The sequence below is a fragment of the Heliangelus exortis genome, chromosome 4 (genome assembly GCF_036169615.1).
Source record: "Heliangelus exortis chromosome 4, bHelExo1.hap1, whole genome shotgun sequence".
Taxonomy (NCBI): Eukaryota; Metazoa; Chordata; class Aves; order Apodiformes; family Trochilidae; genus Heliangelus; species Heliangelus exortis.
This window is the reverse complement of record NC_092425.1, coordinates 3,044,100-3,059,435: the sequence shown is the minus strand read 5'-3', so window position 1 is coordinate 3,059,435 and position 15,336 is coordinate 3,044,100. Positions and strand designations below refer to the sequence as shown.

Genomic DNA, 15,336 nt, shown 5'->3' with positions numbered 1-15,336 from the left:
AAATTGGAGCATAGGAGGTTCAAGTTGAATATCAGAAAAAATTTTTTTACTGTAAGGGTGACAGAGCCCTGGAACAGGCTGCCCAGGGGGGTTGTGGAGTCTCCTTCACTGGAGACATTCAAAACCCGCCTGGACACGTTCCTAGGGGATGTACTCTAGGGGGCCCTGCTCTGGCAGGGGGGGTTGGACTAGATGATCTTTTGAGGTCCCTTCCAACCCCTAGGATTCTATGATTCTATGATTCTATGATTCTATGATTCTATGATTCTATGATTCTATGAAATAATTGCTGGAATTGGCTGCCCTGGGAGGTGGTTGGATCACCAGCCCTGGAGGTGTTTGAAGGATGTATAGATGTGGTTCTGAGAAACACTGAGCACTGGACTTAATGGTTGGTAGCATTAGAAAATGGTTGATCAATGATCTTAAAGGTCTCTTACAACCAGAACAATTTGGTGTGATTCTGTTATTTGTTTTGGCTCAGTTTGTGACTCTGCTGAGCAGGACACTGCATTCAATGGAAAGGAAAAAAGCTAAGTTGGAGTGCTTGTGATTTTATAGTTAAAATTAGACACAGATCATACAGAATGCATAATGGATTAAATGGTGCAGATTCATTTTTATCTATAAATATTCTTGAAAAATAAAAATGTTCCCAATTTTATTTGTATATTCTCCCAAACCTTTTGGCTTGTCAATATGTGAAGGAACAGGTCTTTATTTCTTCATGGATCCTCAAGTTTCTTCATTAAAAAACCAATAATTTGTAGAGAATGAGGGAGTTTTTCTTTATGCTAACCACAGTAAAATTGGAAGGAGATCTGTTCTTATTAGAACTGTTTCAGGCAAAAAAATTTATTACAGCCACAAAAGTATTATTAGTGCACCAGTTATAAAGAATGAAATTTTAGACACATCTCCTGGGGTTTTTTACCAGCCACAGAGTTCAGGAGGAGGGTAATATAATCATGCTTTCATTTATTTTGGAGAAGCAAGAGAAAATAAGGGAAAGTGCTATTATTATTATTATTATCATTGGTTATATGAGAAGATGAGAAAAAGCTATGAATTGTTGAAGTTTACTTTCATGGGATGAAGTGTAAACAGAAATTATCTTTTTTTTCAGGTAGTGTTAATGGATAGCTCCATGAAACAATGCAAGCACCCCCAAATATTTGGGGTTTACTTATTGTATATTTAATTTTGCTGAATAATTAATGCAAAGTAATGATTTGGAAAGGAAGTGCATGAAACCTGCATAAACTTAACGTGGGGTAACCTACGTGCTTTATGTTCCTTTCACAAGATTCAGTCTCCTAGTTGTTTATTTCTTATGGTCCAGTGAAGATGTAAATTTTTTAAGTCCAAACCACTCTTGGTTGCTTTCAGTCCAGTATTGCTGTACGTGCAACACTACAGGGCCAAGCTGATCACCTCCACAATCTTTAGTGAGAGTGAAATGTGGTTTTGTGTTTGCAGTTACAACGTTCTTTCCCACAATCTGCTTCCACTTTCTTTAACAAAAACCTCTGTGTCTGATCCAATAAGCTAACACATAAAAATGTCAGCTTCTGAGCCATGAGTACTTTAAATGATAAAGAAATCTCTACCTCACTTTTTATGAGGGCTTTTTTTTTTTTTAAAGCCTTTCACAGCCTTTTGCTTTTTTTTTTTTTTTTTTTTTTTTACTGTAAAAATACTCACCTCAACTCCAGTTATTGTTATTATGTTGGTTGGAAATGGAAGGAGAGTGATGAACTCCAGAGTGATAATACTTTTTAATACATCAAGCAGTGAGCTATTAGAACAAGATCACAGGAAGAATGTGAAAGTCTGTGGCTCACAATATTTTGATAAAAAAAGACTTCTGTAATTCTTAGTGTAAACGGATGTTGCTGCTTGGAATTCAGCAGATCTAGACCATTTAACTTAATACAGGGTAGGAAATCATTGCTTTCTAATATGAAGTTTCATTTAATAAAAATGTGTCAGGGTGCTTAAGTTTCCCTTTTAAAAAATTAAACATACATAAACATACAAAAAAACACCCATCTCAAATGAGCTCCATCCCATTCATCTTTACATTCTCAAGATATTCAGAGGTTTGTTGTAATTTGGATAGCAGTAAAAAGTGTGGATGCTGATCTGAGCCTATTGGGTTTCTCAAAATGGGCTGGGGAACCCAGTACAGAAGAAGTCTCCTGAGTTTTTGGCTGCTGTGAGAACAAGTTCTGAACTGGATGGAGCAGTGCCCAAGGGAGCAGGAACTGAATGGTAGCAATCAGCAGCAGAGACAGCCAGAGAGAAATGCAAAAGCTACACAAATAATGTAGCCAGCTTCATTTCAGTTTAACTCTGGCAAGTTTTTCCTTTTTGGCTTGGAAATCTCTCATTGTGCAGATCAAGATATCCAAGCAACCTGAGCAGTGATTTACTCTTCATCCCTTCCAAAGTTCTTTATGCTGGCATGGAAGGAAGTTCAGCAGAAACCTCCTTCTTCAAACTGAGAGTCCAGTGTCACATTCTAGTCTGTTCCCATCCATACTTGTTCCACTAGAGCAAACCTGCCTCCAAGCATCATCCTTCCTTCAATGTTTGAAGGCATCAAAGGAGAGTATGGAAGTCTGGAAGTCTTCTGGAATTCTGATGCTGGGCCAGAGAGTCACCTCGTCCATATAGCAAAGAGAGTTGGCATACACAGCTTGAGACAGAAGAACAATGAAGTTACAAGAGATAAGAAGCCTGACTACACTTTTCCAGGTTTTCTGGCATTTAAGGTATGTGTATTTTAAAGGACAACATGTTCTCAGCCTTTACTCTGGTCTACCTAAGCATTTTTATTAAGAAATGTCTTTGTCTTTACTGAAATGTCAAAAATAACTGAGCAGTTTGCACTTCTGAGTGTAACTAGACCTCCATCAGCATCTCAGCAGATACTGACAGCTCTCCAGAAGGCTGCCAAGGGTGGTGGTGTCCCACGAAGCACCAAGTACAGTTCTCAGGAGCTTACAGATTATTTTGACCAGCATGAACAAAAAAAATATTGGAGGCCTCACAGAAGTTGACCAGCTTTGCTGGTATGACCTGAGGAGCCTGCAACTTATGTGAGTGTGTCTCATGCCTAACTAATGAGGCATTTAAATTTGCTGGCAAAATCTGGGCTAAGAGAAAAAGCCTGAAATAGGTTGCACATGGTTACCACCAGGGGTCTTTAAAGCAGCCATCCACTGAAGAAACCCTCTTTGATTCTATGTTATACAAGGAAATCTGTCTTATTTAGATATGGTAGTTTCTCTCTAATGAAAATTGGGACCAGGAGTTTATTAGAAATATGATTGTCAGTTTTTATTCCTGTGTAACTCCTGCTGGCAAAATTCCTTGGCCTAAAAATTCTGCTGTTAATCCCTGGCTGAATTAGATTTATTTTTAAGTGTCAAGTAAATTGATCAATGCTTTCTTGTTTTTATTACAGAACTTTAAAAATTGCCAGGTGCTGCTGGCAAGTTGTGGTTCCTGAGGGTTCTTGTCAATAGCCTGAGGCAGGGGCAAGAAACACAAGGGCAAGAAGGTTACTTATGGAATGTGCCATTTTCTGCTGCAAATTTATTTTAAGGTACTCTGAGGGCATTTTAGATTTTCTCCTTTTCTCCCCCTGATATTTTTGGGTTGTTGTGTTTAGAGGAAAATTTATTGACTTCTGGGGGTTTTGTTTTGGAGAAAATGACTGATGACTCTGTCTGAAACTTGTCATTGGTGTAATTCAGCACTACAGCAGTGTGACATTGAGTAGTGCAGACCTCTAGGGCAGCATTATTACTTCTGGGTAACAGAAATATTCTCCCTATCAGACCTCCCTAGGGGGCAGAGGCACTGAAGTTGTTGCCAGTGATGGTTGATGCTTACTGGGAGAGAAGAGTTTGTCTCCATGGATCCAGAACCTTCTGATCACGACCACTGTTCAGAGAACACCAGGCACATGTTAACTGCCCTTCCAGTTTGGAAGAAAACTCTAGAACTTGGGCTGATTGACTTCATGCAGTAAATTTGGGTTTGGTCACTCAAACCATCTGTGATTCTTGGGGGAACAAAATGCAAAAGCCATGACAGGTTTACAGCCTGAGCTGTTGGGTGTATGCTGTAATTTACTCACATAATGGAAAGTTAACAGATCACTTGCCTGAAGTTAGGCACCTAAATATGAAAGCAAAAATATTTTTTCAAAGATGCTAAATTTCCAGAAAGTTCCCAGGATTTGATGATGCAGGAGTTGACCCACAGCTGTACAAACCCAACACACTACTGTAAGCAAACATGTCCTTGGAGGTAAAATGTTGGCAGGTAAAACAAAAATATGAAAAATCTATATAAGGCATAGCAAATACTGTAATTTTTGCCAGTTATATAAAGGAAGCTCTTGACCCCTTGCCAGCCATTTCACAGGTACCCAAATTGTTCTTTTAGCTGGAAATAGCCCTTTGTGCCCAATGAGGTCTGGTTTGTATAAGAAGATGTTAATCTCTGAAGTTCTTTAGCCTTTGAAAAGGGGGGCAGGGAAAAGAAAGTATAATTTTCAAACAGTCCTCTCACCAGCTTTCAGATTTTTCAGTGTAACGTAACTTAAAAAATGGTTTGTCTGATTATTTTGCAATAAATATCCTCTTCTGGGTATGGTCTAGACAGGAGGTATTATAAATTGAAAGGTCCTTCCCTGTGTTACAGGAATTCAAATTGGGATTATGGTTTTAATGAAAATCTTACCTTTTGACTACGGAATTAGTGACATGGCCTCGTTATAGTGTGTTGGAAAGGGGCTTTACCAGCTGTTACATTCAGGAATTTTTCACTCCAGCAGAGGATGTCAGGTTGCTCAGGAAACCTGATGACTGCAGTGCAGAAGCTGGTGGGGAAAATCCTGATCCAGTTGTTCTGGAACATGTATGAGCAGTAAAGGATGCAGAGAAGGGATAAATTTGGCAGTGCTCCTATGGCTAGTCTCAGGGAAGGGGAACAGACATCACAAAGTCAGAACTATTTTATTTAGTCTCAGGTAAGAATCTTCTAATGTCATTAATTTAAATGCATTTAAAAAATAAGATTTAAAAAAAAGAATATATATATGTATATATATACCCTTTTGCATGGAAACCCAGCTTGTATCTTTGTGTTGCTTAATCTGTTTGCATATTAAACCAAGTGATATTATATACAAAAAATTGAGCTGTGGTAGGTTAAAAAAGGGGAAATAATTCCTTTCTTCATTCTCTGTGGTATAAGATGGCACAATTTAATGAGGGTGAGGGAGTTGTCTGTGTGGTTAAATTTGGTTGTGCATACAGGCAAATCAGAGGCAGACCTGTAGCATGGATTTCAAAGCTGTGTTTCTCAACTTCATCAACATGCACCTGCACAAACAAGAATTTCCAAGTGGCTGGTTTGACATTCAGTAACTGCTTATAGTGTTTGTTCTCTCACTTGTGTACTTCTGTTTGAGGAGGGCATAAAGTTTCAACTGAAGCTCTGTTGGTTGTTCCCAGAAAGCTGATGTCTGTTTCTGAAAAAATGAGACATTATTGTATAAAATCAAAGTTGTGTTACTTTGAGGTGGTCATTTGAGACTCTACAAAGGAGCCAAACAGGTGGACATTTACTGAAAACAGGAGGTAAAACTGGAGCATGTAGACTTAGATATTCTCTTCTTATGTTCTTTTCAGGAGAGGAACATGTCTGGCAGTACCTTTTGAAGGCAAACCAAAAGGCTGATGCTACAGACTGTGTTTGTCCAGTACCTGTGACCAGGAGGGAAAGGTAAGACTAGCCACAGGAGCTGTCTTTACTGAGCTGTCACATGCTTTTGATCAAAATCCCATAAATCTTCACAGTATTAATGGACAATTGTATTTTGGCTTGCATGAGCCTAAAGCCTTCATGTACCTGAGGGTGGAAAAATGGGATATCTGCCCCACATTGTTCTTGGCCACTGCCACCCACAGTGCACTGCTGGATAAGTGAAGTCTAAAGACAAATCCCCCAAAGTTTTGGTGACTTCATTTAATAAATCACGCAAAGGGAAGTGATGGAGTGGAGTATGTGGGTTCATCTGGTAAGAGTCATGTAAAAATGTGTTTACTCTTCATTTTACATTCTCTCTGTGTGTTGATATGACATCATTCCCTACAAAGCTAGGAATACTGTGCACACATAACCATGAGTTTGTATGAGATGCAGCAAATATCCCATGAGAGATGGAACAAGACATAATTTAAAGTTGGAACCTGGAGTGATTTATGAAGGTCATTGTCTTACTGATTCAGATACTTTCCATATGTTGTTGTAGAAACTCCTTTTTGGATTGTATGTGTAAAACATGTGTAGCAAATTAGTGTCTATACAACATTCCTCCTTTTGAAATTATTTTGGGTCTAAAATGTTGATGTGTTTTTTTTCTCTCCGATCTGTGATATCCCACTGTGTTTTTAGTGAAAGATTTTGAGGTGACCTTGCTGAAGTTTGGTGAAGGGCTTGACAATAAACCTGGAAGTGCTTTTGATGCTAAAACATCCTATTGCACTGGATTTATGGCTTGGCTTCTGTATTGTGCTCAGCTGATATGGATATGCCCTGTATCATGATTAAAGCCCTGGTGGTATTGACCTGCTATGAGAGGAACAGAAGACTGTGGGCTGTAGCTCATAATAATTCTATCTCAATTTAGAAATTATTTGAAGATGAAAATAGTTACATTAGAATTCTGTGAGGGGAACATGTTTACTAAAAGTACATTAACTTTTTGAGGCATTAAAAGAGTCCATTTAATTTACTATGGTATATAAAGTCCTCTTACTGAAGAGAAACTTTGTTTCACTGGTTGCTTGGACATTTACTGTTCAAATAAATCAACACCACCCATGGCAACTTGCCCCAGAAGTACCTGTTGAGGGGAGATAGATGAACAAAGCATGAGGAAAAAATTATCTGGTCTTTCTGTTTGACATTTTCTAGAATTTATTCGTTGTTCATCATTATTCACCAAACAGTATCTGCAGAGTAGTTTGGCTTGTAGCTTGTTCCAAAGCAATTTGTAGTGAGTGCTCAGAATAGAGTTAAAATGGAGATTATTTATCTTTAATATGGGGGGGTGGTAATTTTTGTTCTCTGTGTATAACCCTCACTCAAAAAAAGTCCAGAGATCACAAGTGAGTCTCCTAACTGATGCAAATGAATAATAGCATGAATTATGGCATTCCTACAGCTTAACTTTCTCCACAGTTTAGTGGTATTCAGAAAAAGCTTAAGTCAATTTTTCAGCACAGATATTTGAGACTGCAACTTTAAAGTACACCAGGCACACTTTCTGTACTCCTTTAGAAATCCCTTTTTTTGTGGCTATGTCTTCCTGTAAACATTTTGCTGGAGTATCCAGTTGAAAGAGGACACAAATCTACCTGAAACTAATAAAAGATTCAAACTTCATTAAGAAAATGTGAACTTTTCCTGTAGCTGTAGCCCAGAATCTATGTTTTTAGAATCTTTTCTCCCACCTTCCTGTCTTGTAAGGTTTTAAAATATTCTATCTGTGAAGCTGCATTAAGATAGCATATTCCAAGCTCACCAGGAGTAAAAAAAAGCTCACTTTGCAAGTTTTTAAGGTATTTTCAGAAACACAAATCAGTAATGGCAATTCAGTTCCTTGATCAAATGAATCAAAACCAATCATGTAGCTTGAGCAATGACTCTGTTTCTTCAGTTTCTTTCTTTCCTTGGTATGCAGCCATGATGCTGCTGCTGGTGCAGGAGGTGAGGCTGAGCATGCTGGTGAGCAGCAGAGTAGGGGGCCTTTGGACATCCTTTATTCATCCTTTATTGTATCCTGCAGGCTCTTAATGTACCAATTCCCCTTTGTTCTCCTGACTTCCATGCCGTGCTTGCTTGCTGCTGGGAGGGGAGAACAAATGTGACTGTAAAGCTTTAACAGCTGCTGCAGCCACGAGTGGTTTGCTGGATGAGCTCTCCAGCAGGTAAGACAGCAAGTTCCTTGGGTCTGCTGTCATTTGCCAGAGCCACTGCTGCTGCTCTCCCCTGCTGAGGGTTCCTAATAGATCTTCTGGGGCTCGAGAAAAGTCAGTCAGCTTAGAGGGTATTTTCCCCAGAGCCTACAGGGAAGGACAAACAACTCCAAGGCAACTGGGGAACAGCTTCTACATGAGAATGTGCAGTAGAGGTTTGTCTTACTGGTTTTTGTTTCTATGTTTTCCCAGGATGAAGTTTATCCACAGGCAGGAGGACTGAAACAAGGTGTATGTGAGTCTTCCACTCCCAGAAGAGGATCTGAGGTGAAGGCAAGAAGTAAAGGTATAGAATGCTGACTCTCTGGGAATAGTTTTTACATTAGGGTCGTCTCTTCCTGGATTAGCCTTGCCTCCAGGGAAGCAGGAATGAGTCAGTGTCTCTACTCAGACACTTGCCTGCTGGCCATACATTAAAGAATTATGAGCATGTCAGTTGGCAAATTCAAAATGAGTCCACAGTTGCCTTTTCCAGGTTTTTCTTGGTGCTTAAAACAATCTATCAACTGCTTTCTGCTGCTTATAGAACCACTGGAAATCCCATCCCAGTCAACTGCTTATTCTCTCTAAAATCCATCTGTTTCATTTCTTTGCTGAACTCTGACTGCTCCTCTTCTCCTCACTAGTTTGAATTTACCTGCTGCCTGATGCTTCTCTGCTTCAACAAGCACTGTGTTGTCTCCCCTTTTTCATCTGGACATCATTTCCTGAGTCTGTAGTGGGTTTTCTTCATGGGATTCATGGAAACCAAATGCATCCTGGCCTTAAAAACTGCCAGGGATGGCGCTTCCACCACCTCTCTGGGCAACCTGTGCCAGGGTCTCACCACCCTCATGGTGACAAAATTCTTCCTAACATCCAGTCTAAATCTCCCCTCCTCTAGTTGGAATCCATTCCTCCATCTCTTATCCCTGACATCCTAAAAAGTCCCTCCCCAGCTTTCTTGTAGCCCCTTCAGATCCTGGAAGGCCACAATGAGGTCTCCTCAGAGCCTTCTCCTCTCCAGACTGAACGACCCCAACCCTCTCAGTCTCTCCTCACAGCAGAGCTGCTCAGCCCTCTGAGCATCCTCCTGGCCCTTCCCTGGACACACTCCAGCACATCCATCCCCCTCCTGTAGCTGATGGTGTCCCTGCTGACAGCAGGAGGGCTGGACAAGGTGGCCTTCAGAGCTCCCTCCCACCCCCCGCCATTTCCCCCACCACTATTTCCCCCACCTCTATTTCCCCCACCACCTCTATTTCCCCCACCACTACTATTTCCCCCATCGTTCCCCCACCATTTCTCCCACCATTTCCCCCATCGTCCCCCATCATTCCCTCATAATTCCCCCATCGTTCCCCCACCATTTCCCCCACCATTTCCCCCATCGTTCCCCCATCGTTCCCCCATCGTTCCCCCATCGTCCCCCATCGTTCCCCCATCGTTCCCCATCGTTCCCCCATCGTTCCCCCATCGTTCCCCCATCGTTCCCCCATCGTTCCCCCACCGTTCCCCCACCGTTCCCCCACCGTTCCACCACCGTTCCCCCACCGTTCCACCACCGTTCCACCACCGTTCCACCACCGTTCCACCACCGTTTCACCACCGTTTCACCACCGTTTCACCATCGTTCCCCCATTCCCTCCGCGGACGGCGGGACGCGTGGTGTCCGCCCGTGCCCAGCAGGGGGCGCTGCAGCCCCTTGCCCGCGCGCAGCGGCTCTGTGAGGCGAGGCGGAGGTGTCGGTGTCTGCCTGAGGTGCGGGAGCGCTGAGGGGAGGTGCGGGAAGAGCTGAGGTGCGGGGCTGGTGCTGACCCCCGGGGCCCACCGCTCCCAGGAGGAAAAGGAAATGTTCTGGAACCGGTGGAGTTCGGTATGAGGTGCAAGGGCGGATTTTGAGTTCCTCGGGGGCGGTTGCCTCTCCTAACGCCGTTGGTGGCGAGGGCGGGAGGGGAGCTGCGCACCCAACAAACGGATTCGAGTCGGAGAAATTATACAATTATAGCAGTGTAAATCAGATCTTTTTTCTTTTTTTTTTTTTTTTAATTTTTTTTTTAACATTTTACTTGAAGAACAGTCTGATTTTGGGGTGATTCTTTTATTTATTTAATTATTTATTTTCAGGAAGGGTGTTTCGGTTTTCCTCTGTCAAGCACAAAAGAATTTCAGTGAAGGAAGATGCTGCTGGGTTTTTAAGTTTAAGTTTAACCTCACAGAGGCATGAGTAATTTTCACCATCTCTAACAGAACACGAGGGTTTGGGATGTATTTCTCTGCTCCCCCAATGAGCAGAACCAGTCGGATCCGATTTTTAGGCCCACAGTGGGTGGTTTGGAACATCACCAATGCAGACCCAATAGGCCTTGGGTCTCAGTGCATCTGATGGAGAAAGGAAATGCAATTCCTCAGGCACTGCACCAACAGTGCATATTTCAGAAGAATTTCTTGGTACTTCTCTGTTCTCCCAGTGCTTGATAACCCCTTCCATCTTTTCACAAAGATCTTCTGGTTCTTTCCAGAAGGGGAGAAGGAATAAGTGCTTATAGAGAGGCTCTAGGAGAATGAAATTAGACATTTCAATGGAAAAGGATGAAGAGGAAGTAGTATCTATCTTTCTGGGTCTAAAAGAGTGTAATTTGCAAGCAGAGTCCATGACAAAAAGAGCTGATGGGGTGTGATTTCAAGTGGTGGTAGATACTTATGGGCCATCAAAGGTCCCTTCTGTTGCTGGTCTGAATACTTAACAAAGCCTCTGTGATCATGCTTCATCTCTGTGGCCTTGGAAAACAAGGAAACTCAAAAGATTTTAAGTGCTCTGCAGGTATAAAAGATAAAGTGAGTCCTATGTCATAATAACAACATTACTTGTAACAATGTAACTCCTAGCATTTTCATTACTTCTGCACAAGAGCCAGTGATGGGCATTATACACTCAACTTCCTAGAGTTTGCTTTTTTCCAGAAAGGTATCTATATGGTCAGTCACATTTACAAGATATTTGTCTGGCCCTTCTGGTCATTGTACTTTTAGACTGGAGACACACAGCTATATTTTCATTTCTAACTTAGAAGTATTTGTGCCCAGTGTACTCTCTCAGGATGTGAAATGGGAGCAACTTGGTATAATGACTTTGGACACTCTACTCGAAGGGACATGATCTGGATCCCAATTTCCTGGCTGTGTTGTCGGCCAGATCTGTGTTAATGAACCTCCCAGTCCATTGAAAAGAAGTTATTACTTATCATTCTCCTTTTAGAGGACAAAAATGACTTTTATTTTTCTATATTCTAGGAAACACACTTAATACCTTTGCCTGGCCTTCAGTGGTAAATCCTGGGCTTGGGTGTCCCCTGCTTTTCATTCTGTATAGATATTACCTCCTGTCCTAAGAAGTTGTAGTGTATTAACTTGTCAGAGACAGTGACACTTAAAATCTGTCTGTCAAAAAAAGAAGTAATGGGTGAATCCCAGTGGTGGAGTCACCAACCCTGGAGGTATTTAAATGGTGTGTGGACCCGGTCCTTAGGGACACGGTTTAGTGGTGAACTTAGTGTTGGTCAGAGGTTGGACTGGATGAGCTTGAAGGTCTCTTCCAGTCAAAGACATTCTGTGGTTCTGTGAACCATTTTTATTAACTTTGCCCAAAGCTCCTGCTCAAAAAGGACTTCACCCAGAGTGATGTTATTAAAGTGATGGTGTAAATATAATTACAGAATATACAACCTTCAAAACAGAGTTCAAGCAAATAACTGACATGATATATACATGGAAAAGGATACACAGGAAAAACCAAACCAAAAGACCCCCCAAATATCTGTGGCTGTTCTTAGTTATCAGCATCCATCACCAGTCAAAATGGCTTTGGCATACCCAAGGTTCTAAGAATAAGTGTTAATAAATTCCAACTTAAATCTAAAGCCTTTACCAAGGAACAAATTGTATGCTATGGTGTACAGTTGAAACTTCAAGCCTACCACAAATCCCAGAAGCACACATTCCCAAAACAAATGCCTTCCAGCAAATACCAAACAAAAATAACTTTTCAACAGAAGATGTCTCCGGAGCGTAGAAAAATGCCAACCCTCTTAGGACAGTCATGCAGGAGAAAGTTAGTAAATAGTCATCATAAACTCCAACTTCTTCTGTGGACTCAGCCAACAACCATCATGTCTGGGTGGTGGCAAGGAGAATGAGATTATTTTCATCTTCTCAATGTGACAAATTCCTCTGTTCTCCAGATTAAATGAAATAAAGCCCTTCACTGCATCTGGTGTAATAAAGTTATTCTATTACCCCCTTCTAGTCCAGATGAGGCAATCAGAACTGAATACTTTTCCCTTACAGCTGCTGCTGCTGCTCCTTTTGATCAAAATTGCTCTGTGTTCATAGTGACTGTAAATCTGAAGGAGGAAGTGTTTTTAGGAGATGAATAGACATGCATCACCCTTTTTGGGAAGCATTCAAGGCTTTCTGTACTCTGGAGATTGCAAAAGAAACTCTGCGTATTTCAAGATCTCAGATGTTGTTCTTTATTAAAGGGATTTTCCACACCAAAATCTCCAAGCATATAATGAATATTATTCAGCCCAAATGAATTCATCATTAAGAGTTCAAACAAAGAAGAATCCAGGATTTTTTTTTTGAGAATTTTAATAGATCTCACATTACTAGGCTGTTACCAACCCAATCCAGAAGGGAATGAATAATGTTTAAACCATGAAACCATTAGGGTTTTTGAGGAAATGGAAAGCATCCACCTATCTAAGAAATCAATTCCACAGAAATTGTTCCACTGTGAAAAAGTCTGGGAAAGCAAGTCCAGTACTTTGTTGTTTTTTGGGTTTTTTTGAGCTAGCAGGGTTTTATCAAGACAGCTTTTCTAACCATACATGATTTCCACATAAACTGACCTAGAACGTTTAGATAGGGCAAGTTTTGGTGCCTAGGCTACATTCCCCTATTAGCCCATTCTTTCTTATAAATAATGGCTGTCCATGATCCTTTTTCTCTTACTACCTGCTACAATAACACTTCAAACTTTTTTATCTGTATCTCTGCTATCTCAGAACACCAAGGATCCTGAGTACATGCTATGGCTGAATGAAGGTAGAATCATAATTTGGCAGCAACCTGGAAAGAGGAAGGTGAGAAGAATTAGCATCCCATATAGCTCATGGGTTGATATTGAGTAGCTTGGATTCCAGAAAGTCACAACTTAGAAGGAAATTTTAGGATTTTTTGCTTTATCTCTGGATTATCACAGGAGATACACTTCACCCAAATACTCCTTTTGAGGACCAAGCTCTTCATTTGAAGCACTTCAGGCTGAGCTGGAGATTAACTCAAGGCAGCACCAAGTGAACCTACAAATTGAGTGAAGGTTATAAAATGAGAAGGTCATGGAATGCCCATGAGAGATGGGAGTCTGTAGACACCAAAGGTAAGATAAAGGTTTCTGGAGAAATCTTGGTACTGAGTAGTCTCAAAAAAAAAAAAAAAAAAAAAAAAAAAAAAAAAAGGAAACCTCTGGCATTGCTGGAACTAATTCTTCATCTTTAGCTGAGTTTACCTCAAACAAATCTTTTATCATGACCAAAAGTGGGGGACAATCCTGCTTCTGTTGCATTATTAACTCTACACCTGGAAGAATGAATAACTTCAGGAAATGAAGGGTCATTTGGCATTGGCATTGGCATCAGAAGTTCCTGCTGAGCAGCATTTTAGTCCAAGGATTAAGGCAGAGACTTAGACTCCAGGGTGCTAGAGTCCCTAGTGAGCAACTCACTAATTTAAGCAAGGTGGGATTTCTGTACATCTGTTTCACTAAATGTACTGCTGCCAGACAGACTTCAAACTCATTGCTAGCAGGTTGTTCCTTTGGCAGTCCAAGCCAAGTTGGTTTTTTCCTGCCTGTTACAGTGAGGAAATCAATGCCTTTCCACAGGCCAGGGATCTTCAACCTGGCAGTGCCTGGATCCAAACTGGAATTGCAGGTATTTCTGCTGAGCTCTCTGGAACTATGGTTATAAAAGGAGGTGTAAAATAAGAGAAGAATCAAGATACTTCAATTTTCACTGCAGTGATTTAAATGCATATATTTTAAAAGCAGAATGGTTGCTTGTTCTCTTGTCCTGTTTTATCTATCTTCACTTTGCAGGCCATATAGAGTTTATTCATTGTATACGGTAGAGTAAATAAAAATTTAATGTTTCATTGATTGTCTTCTGGAGGAGAATTGTCAGGCTATAAAATTGTGATTATATTTTTCCAACTACAGTAGTAGTCCTGCGACGATTTTTACTTTTTTTTTTTTTTAAAAAAAAAACACAACAAACCTCTCAAAGTGTTTCTTTTTACTAGAATAACACTTTTTACTATAATAACAAAAAGTAACAGGCTTTCTAATTCTAGGGTTGAAAAAAACAGCTGACTGGCTCCCTTGGGATTTTCAGGATTAGAGGTTTTGGGCTTGGGATTCAAACAACTGCAAAAAGTCCATTGCATTCCAAATTTTACAGCTTTTAAAAATCCTGCCTAATTTCAGAAGAGTTTCCTGGATCTGGATGATTTTATGCTTAGACATGGTGTTACAAGAGGAATAAAACACCTTATTTCATCTGGAAGCTATCCTTTTGATCCATTCCTACTGTATTTAACCTGCTGCAAAACATTTTAGCTCAAAATAATGGAATGTCATGATTAATTTATTTGTGGAGTTTTTTATCAAAAAGAGAAAGTCTAAGTTAAGGCATAGTTAGGAACAAATGCACTTAAATACATGAACCTAAGCCATGAGCTTAATTTCTTTATTTTTTGTGTGCTCAATGTCACAAACTTACTGAAATGTAAGGAAAGACATACAAGAAGAGACTATTGTAGAAATAGTAGATGAATGTATTTAAATCACTTGTGGTATCTTTTTATTTTTTCATCCCTTCCTCTCAGTCTCATATCCATTAAAACTGTTATATGGAAATATTTAAAAACATTACTATCAAAATATTCAACGTTGTCTATTATCCCTTTTAGTTTCATGTCACAACTCCTGCCTAAAGTAAAACCTACAAACCAGCTTTGCAGGAGCATGGACCTCTGTGAGTAGCTTTGGTCCAGTGAACTGTAATAGTTCCTGGTGAAAGAATGTCTTTGGTGGCAAAGCCAGGCAAAAGACAAGTTTTATGGGTGTTTAAGGGGGAAAGCTGACCTGAAATTGTAATGGACAGTACTTTTCAGCATTTTCAGTCCCTTTAAATAACTTAACCTTAGGGCAGTTTTAATCTATAACAGTCAT

The 15,336-nt window shown here is 40.4% G+C and overlaps 1 protein-coding gene and 2 long non-coding RNA genes across 3 annotated transcripts in view; 2 read left to right on the top strand and 1 right to left on the bottom strand.

The window, feature by feature from the left end:
- Positions 1-2,653: 2,653 nt before the first annotated feature.
- LOC139795702 (uncharacterized) lies at positions 2,654-5,800 on the top strand. Its single transcript, XR_011725658.1, has 3 exons — positions 2,654-3,104; positions 3,473-3,613; positions 5,712-5,800. It is a non-coding gene; the product is annotated as an uncharacterized lncRNA (long non-coding RNA).
- Positions 5,801-6,978: 1,178 nt separating this feature from the next.
- On the bottom strand, positions 6,979-9,070 carry LOC139795701 (uncharacterized). Its single transcript, XR_011725657.1, has 2 exons — positions 8,701-9,070; positions 6,979-7,932 (listed from the first exon to the last, which is right to left on the bottom strand). It is a non-coding gene; the product is annotated as an uncharacterized lncRNA (long non-coding RNA).
- A 4,892-nt stretch (positions 9,071-13,962) lies between these two features.
- DKK2 (dickkopf WNT signaling pathway inhibitor 2) overlaps positions 13,963-15,336 on the top strand; it is a 125,055-nt gene continuing 123,681 nt past the window's right edge. Inside the window, exon 1 of the mRNA XM_071742641.1 lies at positions 13,963-14,038. The gene's annotated coding sequence lies outside the window, so the exon portion shown is untranslated. The remainder of the gene's footprint in view (positions 14,039-15,336) is intronic.